This window comes from Oncorhynchus mykiss, chromosome 13 (genome assembly GCF_013265735.2).
Source record: "Oncorhynchus mykiss isolate Arlee chromosome 13, USDA_OmykA_1.1, whole genome shotgun sequence".
In the NCBI taxonomy this organism is placed as follows: Eukaryota; Metazoa; Chordata; class Actinopteri; order Salmoniformes; family Salmonidae; genus Oncorhynchus; species Oncorhynchus mykiss.
Window position 1 is genome coordinate 66,985,883 of NC_048577.1, and position 10,745 is coordinate 66,996,627.

At 42.2% G+C, this 10,745-nt stretch overlaps 1 pseudogene; it reads left to right on the plus strand.

Annotated features, from left to right (window-relative positions):
- LOC118938461 overlaps positions 1–10,745 on the plus strand; it is a 942,996-nt pseudogene that overhangs the window by 187,538 nt on the left and 744,713 nt on the right.

A 10,745-nucleotide genomic window follows, 5' to 3' on the forward strand; every position in this document is an offset into this window, starting at 1 on the left:
ACCATTACCAGTAACAGAGACTACAACAAAACATGCTAACCTCTCACCATTACCAATAACAGAGGCTACAACAAAACATGCTAACCTCTCACCATTACCAATAACAGAGGCTACAAAAAAACATGCTAACCTCTCACCATTACCAATAACAGAGGCTACAACAAAACATACTAACCTCTCACCATTACCAATAACAGAGGCTACAACAAAACATGCTAACCTCTCACCATTACCAATAACAGAGGATACAACAAAACACGCTAACCTCTCACCATTACCAATAACAGAGGCTACAACAAAACATAAAAACCTCTCACCATTACCAATAACAGAGGCTACAAAAAAACATGCTAACCTCTCACCATTACCAATAACAGAGGCTACAACAAAACATGCTAACCTCTCACCATTACCAGTAACAGAGACTACAACAAAACATGCTAACCTCTCACCATTACCAATAACAGAGGCTACAACAAAACATGCCAACCTCTCACCGTTACCAATAACAGAGGCTACAACAAAACATGCTAACCTCTGTTGGGGAATAATCAGAATTAGTTGGTAACATAGGTAAGATGTTTTATATTCATCATATTTGTAAGTTTGTAAGTTACTTCTTATCAGAATGTTATTTTTGTATAATACTGTGGTGGGGTTTGCAGTCATCTGGTCTCTGTCAAGGCTAAGTTGCTTGGGCCGGAGAGAGGGGAGAGGTCAAGCGTGTAGCTCTTGGCTCCACAATGTCTGTGTGCCAGTTAGTGTGTCTCTGATCTTGTCAAGAGGATGGATTTGATATATGCCTGTTGATGTGGAGGATTTGTTTATGGTTCTGAGTTTGAGAAAAGAGCATAGTTTAGGAGACAAAGCTGAACGATAAATTATGCCTATGCTGACTGGCTATGTGTGTCTTTTGCTATAAAGGATCTCAGTTGCAATGTGTAAGGGACTGTCAGAGAATTCATTGATAGACACGGAATTGATCTGATAGTCACAGGGTTGTGATAGAGCTCATATAATTAAAGATGGACTTTGTGATAACTAACTCTGACTTGTGTGTGGTTTGCTCTCATGATTTGGTAAATAGAGGAAATTTCCACAACACCTCTCACCATTACCAATAAGAGGCTACAACAAAACATGCTAAACTCTCACCATTACCAATAACAGAGGCCACAACAAAACATGCTAACCTCTCACCATTACCAGTAACAGAGGTTACAACAAAACATGCTAACCTCTCACCATTACCAATAACAGAGACTACAACAAAACATGCTAACCTCTCACCATTACCAATAACAGAGACTACAACAAAACATACTAACCTCTCACTATTACCAATAACAGAGGTTACAACAAAACATGCTAACCTCTCACCATTACGTATAACAGAGGATACAACAAAACATGCTAACCTCTCACCATTACCAATAACAGAGGGGGTCTGATCTTTGTGCTTCTATAACTTTCTCATTCATCATTATTCATGATTCATTCATGATTATTCATAATCATGGTAACATCCACATGAATGTAGAAGTGTTCAGAAACATCTTCTATTCTTACTGACAATACAAGTGAAGTGACTCCAAAATGACAGGACATTATTCACCATTCAGTTTCTATTAGGAAAACATCCAAAACACAACCAAGACAAACTGTAAATTAATTCAACAAGTTAGTAGAATCACAATCTTGATGTAATCACTGCAGGCATGGAATATGGGACCAAATACTAAACTTATGACTACTACTATACTTTAATATATATGTGAATTTGTCGAAATAATGAAGACTTTTTCAATAGCACTCTACAGTGCCTTGCAGAGGTATTCATCCCCCTTGGTGTTGTTCCTTTTGATGCTTTTGTCATTTAAATTTAAATTTGGAATTCATGTAATGGACAAACACAAAATAGTCCAAATTGGTCAAGAGAAATTAAAAAAAGACTTGTTTAAAAAAATAAAAAAACAGAAAAGTGGTGTGTGTTTTCACCCCTTTGCTATGAAGCCCCTAAATAAGATCTGGTGCAACCAATTACCTTCAGAAGTCACATAATTAGTTACATAAAGTCCACCTGTGTGCAATCTAAGTGTCACATGATCTGTCACATGATCTCAGTGTAGAGTCGACAACACCACTAAGCAAGGGACACCACCAAGCAAGTGGCACCATGAAGACCAAGGAGCTCTCCAAACAGATCAGGGTTGTGTTATAAAAAAATATCTGAAACTTTGAAAATCCCACTGAGCACCAGTAAAGCCCTTGTAACAAAATGGAAAAGAATATGGCACCATATCAAACCTGCCAAGAGAGGGCCGCCCACCAAAACTCACGGACCAGGCAAGGAGGGCATTAATCAGAGAGGCAACAAAGAGACCAAAGGTAACCCCGAAGGAGCTGCAAAGCTCCACAGTGGAGATGGGACCACTTTAAGCAGTACACTCCACAGAGCTTTACGGAAGAGTGGCCAGAAATAAATACATGCTTTAAAGAAAAAAATAAGCAAACATGTTTGGCGTTCACCAAAAGGCCTGTGGGAGACTCACCAAAGATATGGAAGAAGGTACTGTGGGAGACTCACCAAACATATGGAAGAAGGTACTGTGGGAGACTCACCAAACATATGGAAGAAGGTACTGTGGGAGACTCACCAAACAAATGGAAGAAGGTACTGTGGGAGACTGTTACGGATACCATTATCCTGTGTGTGTATCCTGTGTGTGTTTCTTTTCTCTCTGTCTCCCCTCACAGGTGAACATCATCACTCCCCAATCAGTCAACAATCAACCCATCAATCAGAAGACACACCTCCTCCTGTTTCCCACCCTATCACAGTTCCTTCCCCATGGTTTAAAAACCCCATCATTTGTTTGCTCAAGAGCTCAATCTCTTTGTAAATGCCATGTGGGTAGATCTCTGTTCTTCTTAGATTTCGGTAGCTCAATCTCTCTTTGTAAATGCCATGTGGGTAGATCTCTGCTCTTTATAGATTTCAGTAGCTCAATCTCTTTGTAATGCCATGTATGTAGATCTCTCTCTTTGCGTCTTAAACCTCTTCTTTTGTTTGAGCACCTCCAAATCACTTTCATCTCCTGTGAGTATTGTTTTGGTTATGGTGTTTGTTTGTTGCTGGTGGGAAAAGGGGGAAACCAAGACAAGTCGCCCATGGGCATACACTACCCGTAGGTGAACTTTGTTAAATACACTAGTTAGAACTGGGCGGACCACCCACTGTATTTTTTGTTAGTTAGTTAGCTGTTGTTAAAGTAGGATAGTCTAGCTTAGGGGTGTTTTTGCATATTTGTTTCTTTCCTTGGGTCCAGCTCAGCCCCTTTTCCTGCTCCCCCCATTACCGTGTGTTTATAAATAAACCCCAAGTTTGACGGTATTATTTCGGTTGTTGTGGTTATTTCGTTCACACTTACTTTGTCACAATTATAATTTACATGAGTTATGTTACGGGTCTCATTACCATCCCCCCTAGACTGTCGGGCCAAAAGGGATTCGTAACATAAGTGGGGGCTCATCCGGGATCTGTCTTTACTGACACCCATGCCGCTCATGTAGATTGTTGATAGTGGTATAGTTCAGTGTTGAGCGTCATAGCTGAAGTAGCATTAGTGTTTGCTATTTTTGTTGGCTCTTGTGAAGTAGTGTAAGATGGCTACTTTTGAGTTGAAATCCTTTTTGGATAACCCTTCGTGGGAGGTTTTTGACAAATGTCGTAGAGTTGATTTAATGATCTTGGCTGACCATTATTCAGTATTGATTCCACAGAGTTTAGTTAAGGCGGAGGTTAAACAGCTGGTGTTAAATGTATTGTTGGAAGAGCAGGTGCTTGTGTTACCGCTGCCTGGGCATACTACCCCTATAGGGGATGTTGCTGCTCCTGTAAGCCCATTGGTGTCTGAGAATGAGGGCGAGGCTAAAACACCAGCCACATTGTCCCGTTTTGATCCACTCTCCCCACTGTCAAATGGTGATGCCAGGAGGGATGTCCGTTTAGCACAGTTACAACTAGAGGTGGAAGAGAGAGCCCAAATTAGGCGAGAGACTCTCCAGTTGGAGATGTGTAAAATTGAGGCAGAAAAAGAAAGAGAACAACGGCATTTGGAGATGTGTAAAATTGAGGCAGATAGAGAACAAAGGCAGTTGGAGTTCAAAATGCGCCAGATGGAACTGGAGGCAGAGACAGCAAGGCTAGCCTTCGTTCCTACTGTGCCTGTTTGTGAGCCGTCCTCACCTGCTGTGTCCTCAAACACGTTTGACATTAGTAGGCAGATAGCCTTAGTACCTTTGTTCAGAGAGTCAGAGGTTAACTCCTATTTTTGTGTATTTGAGCGTATAGCCGTAGCATTGAAGTGGCCTGAAGAGGTATGGTGCCTATTACTTCAGTGTAAACTAACTGGTAAAGCCCAAGAGGTTTTGTCAGCGCTACCTCTAGAGGACAGTTTGAATTATGAAGTGGTCAAAGCTACTGTTCTTCGTGCCTATGAGCTTGTGCCTGAGGCATACCGACAGAGATTTAGGTCTCATAGAAAGTCTTCTAGTAAGACTTATGTGGAATTTGCTAGAGACAAGGGAAATCTGTTTGATAAATGGCATGCTGCTAGTAAGGTAACTGATTTCAACTCTCTCCGGGAGTTAATCTTGTTGGAAGAGTTTAAAAATTGCTTACCCGAACGCATTGTAGTTTACCTAAACGAACAGAAAGTATCCTCCCTGGCAGAAGCGTCTGTGTTGGCAGACGAGTTTGTGTTGACGCACAAGAGTGTGTTTTCGGCTCATACTGAGAGTAGAACCACTGAGTTTCCTACCTTTAGCCCTAGTCGACCAGCAGTGGTATATCAAGCAATGAGCGTCCCTGTTTCTATTGTCATAAAGTAGGACATATGATTAATGATTGCTTCCTGCTTAAACGCAAACAAGGGATGCCTCTTCGTGCCAAGCCACCAACAGGTGTTGCTCTAATTCGTACGGTTGTGAGGTCTGCAACAAAACAGGTGCCTCAGAGTAACTGCAGTTTGAAAGTCTCAGTCCCCGACCGCAGTTATGAACCATTCATTTTCGAGGGGTTAGTGTCCCTAACGAATGACGAAGCGTCTCAGCGTCCGGTTAAAATCCTTAGAGATACTGGTGCGGCGCAGTCGTTTATATTGTCTGATGTGTTGCCCTTATCTGACGATGCATACTGTGGTTCCAGTGTGTTAGTACAGGGTATTGAAATGGGTTTTGTCCCAGTGCCGTTGCACTTTGTGAAAGTACACTCTGAGTTAATCAGTGGAATATTCAGAGTGGGGGTACGTCCTAAGTTGCCAGTGAAAGGTGTGACCTTTATAATGGGTAACGATATTGCCGGAGGAAAGGTAGTACCCGTATTGGAAGTATTGGATAAAAGTGACCACTCTCTCTCGAATGAGTTGGCACAGAGTTATCCACATGTGTTCCCCGCTTGTGCTGTCACTCGTGCTCAGGCACTACAAGAGGGTGACTTGATAGATTTGTCGAACACTGTTCTGTTCAAAGAGGATGATCAAGAGGATGGATTGTGTGATACCTCTGAGAAGCTGATCACCTCTGACAAACAGCCCAGGAAAGAATTAAAGAACGTTGAACTTATTGCTGATGCAATACAGTTACCAGTCACTCGTGAGCAGCTGATTGCAAACCAAAAGGTTGACAACAAACTTGCTAAATGTTTTACTAGTGTTGTCTCATTGGAAGATGTGAAGAAGAAGAACGTGGCTTACTTCATTGATGGTAATCTCCTCATGCGTAAATGGAAATCCCATGTTGACGCGGGTGGAGATTGGAATGCTGTTTACCAAATAGTGATTCCTACAGCCTTTCGACAAAATGTGTTATCCCTTGCTCATGATCACCAGTGGTCTGGTCATTTAGGAATCACAAAGAGTCCCTAGGTTTCAGCCCGGCAAAACTAGTGTTTGGTCACACAGTGAGAGGACCAATGAAAGTCCTTAACCTCTTGCTCCTACTTGAGACATCAGCGTCTCAAGTAGGCACCAGGAAATGCAAATGCGCTATGCTAAATGCTAAATGTACTCGTTAAAACTCAAACGTTCATCAAAATACACATGCAGGGTATAGAATTAGTCTTTTTTTTTCGATTAAATCGGTCCATATATAGCTGGGAACAGTATACTCTGTTCATAGACAGACAGCTGGGAACAGTATACTCTGTTCATAGACAGACAGCTGGGAACAGTATACTCTGTTCATAGACAGACAGCTGGGAACAGTATACTGTGTTCATAGACAGACAGCTGGGAACAGTATACTCTGTTCACAGACAGACAGCTGGGGACAGTATACTCTGTTCACAGACAGCTGGGAACAGTATACTCTGTTCACAGACAGACAGCTGGGAACAGTATACTCTGTTCATAGACAGACAGCTGGGGACAGTATACTGTGTTCATAGACAGACAGCTGGGAACAGTATACTCTGTTCACAGACAGCTGGGAACAGTATATTCTGTTCACAGACAGCTGGGAACAGTATACTCTGTTCACAGACAGACAGCTGGGAACAGTATACTCTGTTCACAGACAGCTGGGAACAGTAAACTCTGTTCACAGACAGACAGCTGGGAACAGTTCACAGACAGACAGCTGGGGACAGTATACTGTGCTGTCTGAGGGTAGAAGCCTCTGGAATGAATAACATGTCCACTACAGTAACCGGTGTGCCTCAGACCAACTACCAAACCCCTTTCAAAAGGCACTTAAATATTTTGATTTGCTCATTCACCCTCTGAATGACACACACACACAGTCCATGTCTCAACTGTCACAAGGCTTGACGCTAACTATTAAACCAGTCTCCTCCCCTTCATCTACACTGATAGAAGTGGATTTAACTTCTTGCTCCTACTTGAGACGCAGATGTCTCAAGTAGACACCTGGAAATGCAAATGCGCTACGCTAAATGCTAAATGTACTCGTTAAAACTCAAACCTTAATCAAAATTCACATGCAGGGTATTGAATTAAAGCTACACTCGTTGTGAACCTAGCCAACAAGTCAGATTTTTTAAATGCTTTTCGGCGAAAGCATGAGAAGCTATTATCTGATAGCATGCAACACCTCAAAATGCCTGAATGCGACGTAAACAAAGACTTTGCTTATCCGGTGCTACACAAAACGCAGAAATAAAATATAAAACATTCATTACCTTTGACGAGCTTCTTTCTTGGCACTCCTATATGCCCCATAAACATCACTATTGGGTCTTTTTTTCGATTAAATCGGTCCATATATACCCAAAATAGCTTTCTATGGAAGCTGTGTAATTCAGGAAAAAAACATTGTTTTAAAACGCAGCGTCATTTTTTTAAATTAAAAAAGTCGACGATAAACTTTCACAAAACACTTCGAAATACTTTTGTAATCTAACTTTAGGTATTAGTAAACGTGTATTATCTATCAAAATGATGCTGGGGCGATGTGTATTCAATAGCTCCTTGTCTTCCAAATCAATGGCTGCCAGTGTCAACTTCACAACATCCTGGCGGAGACCGGAAGAAATGGAATCCAGTTACATGGTTTTCCCAGGAAAAAAGTCCCTGGATAATGACGACAATGGCGACATCGTGTGGAAGTTGTAGGACTTGCAGGCAGGTCCATAACATATTCAGTGCCCTTTTAACAATCCATGAAAGTCACGCATGGATATCATTTTTTGCTTTCAGTGACCAGTTTCTCGCGCTTTTTGATGAAACACACGATCTGTTATAGTCACAGCCGTGATTTAAACAGTTTTTAGAAACTTCAGAGTGTTTTCTATCCACACATACTAATCATATGCATATACTATATTCCTGGCATGAGTAGCAGGACGCTGAAATGTTGCGCGATTTTTAACAGAATGTTCAAAAAAGGAAGGGGTAGGAGCAAGAGGTTTTAAAGAACAGTTCTTGTCCCAAGAGTTGTGTACCAGAGATGAGAATGTGTTGGACTACGTTAGTCGCTTTCGTGAGCGCCTACACCAAGCTTGTGGTCTCGCAAAGGAAGCTCTGTCTTCCTCACAGAGGAGCATGAAAATACACTATGATAAAGAGGCTGTTTCTCGTTCACTACAGCCAGGTGACCAAGTACTGGTGTTATTACCTGTTCCAGGATCTTCACTGTCAGCTCGTTTCTCTGGTCCTTATTTGATTGAAAATAAAATAAATGAAACTGACTATGTGCTTCAAACTCCTGATAGACAACGGCAATCTCGTGTGTGTGTCACATTAACATGTTGAAAGCTTACCACACCCGACCCATCACACAGTTAGATAGTTCAAAAACTGAGGAAGGTACTGCAGTCTCCTCTGCTACTACTGCTATCATAGTGGACTGTCATATTGATGATGATGATGATTGATTGGAGTTGCGCAATACTGAACAGCAGTGTGTTAGATTGCCCAACTCAGAAATGCTGCTGTCTATCCAGTCAGGTCTGGTTCATTTAACGGACGGACAGGCCAATGATATTGTGAGGCTACTACACAGTTTTCCATGTCTCTTTAATGATGTTCCTACTCGCACAAACGTGTTGGAACATGACATTAATGTTGGAAATGCTACACCTATCAAGCAACACCCATATCGTATTAACACTTCCAAGAGGAAGATAATGAGGGATGAGGTGAGATATTTGTTGGAGAATGACCTGGCTAAGCCAAGTTCAAGCCCTTGGAGTTCTCCTTGCATTCTGGTTCCTAAACCTGATGGTACGTCCAGGTTATGTACGGATTATCGAAAGGTAAATTCTGTCACAATGCCAGATTCGTTCCCGTTACCCCGACTGGCCGACTGTATCGACACTATTGGTGCTGCTAAATATGTAACTAAGTTGGACCTCTTAAAAGGTTACTGGCAGGTTCCGTTAACTTCACGTGCTTCTGAGATTTCTGCCTTTGTAACCCCAGACAACTTCCTTCAGTACTCAGTCATGGCTTTTGGGATGCGAAATGCACCAGCCACTTTCCAACGACTGGTTAACTCCGTATTAGCTGGCGTTCCTAATTGTAGTGCATACCTTGATGACCTAGTGATTTATTCGTCTGAGTGGTCAGATCATGTTGACTCGCTAAGGGTAGTATGTGAACGGTTGGCAGCTGCTTCTCTAACCCTGAACTTGGCAAAGTGCGAGTTTGGGAAGGCTACTGTTACCTATCTCGGTAAAGAGGTTGCCATGGACAGGTGAGACCTGTTGATGCCAAGGTCTTGGCTATAACTGCATTCCCTGCACCTACCACCAGACGAGAGCTACGCCGCTTTTTAGGGATGGTTGGCTACTACCGTAGCTTCTGTAAAAATGTATCTGCGGTAGTTGCTCCATTGACCGATTTGCTTAGTCCGGCTAGATCATTTGTGTGGTCCCCTGATTGTAAGAGCTTTTGAATCAGCGAAAGCACTCTTATGTAGTACCCCTGTACTTGCTGCTCCGGATTTTGAACAACCGTTCAAACTTGAGGTAGATGCTAGTGCCAGAGGTGCTGGTGCTGTTCTACTGCAGCAGGACAAGAGTGGAGTGGATCATCCTGTTTGTTATTTTTCCCGTAAATGTAATAAATGTCAAACTATGCGACAATAGAACAAGAAGCTCTTGCTTTGTTGTTGGCTCTGCAATACTTTGAGGTATACATTGGTTCCAGTGCCCTACCAGTGATTGTGTATACTGACCATAACCCCTTAGTTTTTCTCCACCGAATGTACAACCAGAACCAGCGCCTTATGCGTTGGGCGCTGATTGTACAAAATTATAATTTGGAGATCCGCCACCACAAGGGTTCAGATAATGTGTTGGCAGATGCTTTGTCTCGTGTGAATAATGAATAATGATTGTTGTATGTTTTGGAAGGTTGTTACTTTGTTGTTGTTGTGAGTATTCATTGATACTGTGGTCGCAATCCCCCCTAGGGTTGCTCTTTTAAGGGTGGGAGTGTTACGGATACCCTTATCCTGTGTGTGTATCCTGTGTGTGTTTGTTTTCTCTCCTTCTCCCCTCACAGGTGAAAATCATCACTCCCCAATCAGTCAACAATCAATCATCAATCAGAAGACACACCTCCTCCTGTTTCCTACCCTATCACAGTTCCTTCCCCATGGTTTAAAAACCCCATAATTTGTTTGCTCTATAGCTCAAGCTCTCTGTAAATGCCATGTTTGTTGATCTCTGTGTTTCACTCTCTCTTTGTGTCTTAACCTCTCTTTTGTTTGAGCACCTCCATATCACTTTGTCATCCCCTGTGAGTATTGTTTTTGGTTATGGTGTTTGTTTGTTGCTGGTGGGAAAAGGGGAAACCAAGACAAGTCGCCCATGGGCATACACTACCCGTAGGTAGACTTTGTTAAAAACACTAGTTAGAACTGGGCGGACCACCCACTGTATTTTTGGTTAGTTAGTTAGCTGTTGTTGAAATAGGCTAGTCTAGCTTAGGGGTGTTTTGGATGCTTATTGTTTCTTTCCTTGGGTCCAGCTCAGCCCCTTTTCCTGCTCCCCCCATTACCGTGTGTTTATAAATAAACCTTGAGTTTGATGGTATAATTTCAGTTATCGTGGTTATTACGTTCACACTTTTACTTTGTCACAATTATAATTTGCATGAGTTATGTTACGGGTCTCATTACCATCCCCCCCTAGACTGTCGGGCCAAAAGGGATTCGTAACAGTCACTGACTTACTACCATTTAGTGAAAGGATGGAATGACTTCAGATTGTTACGAAC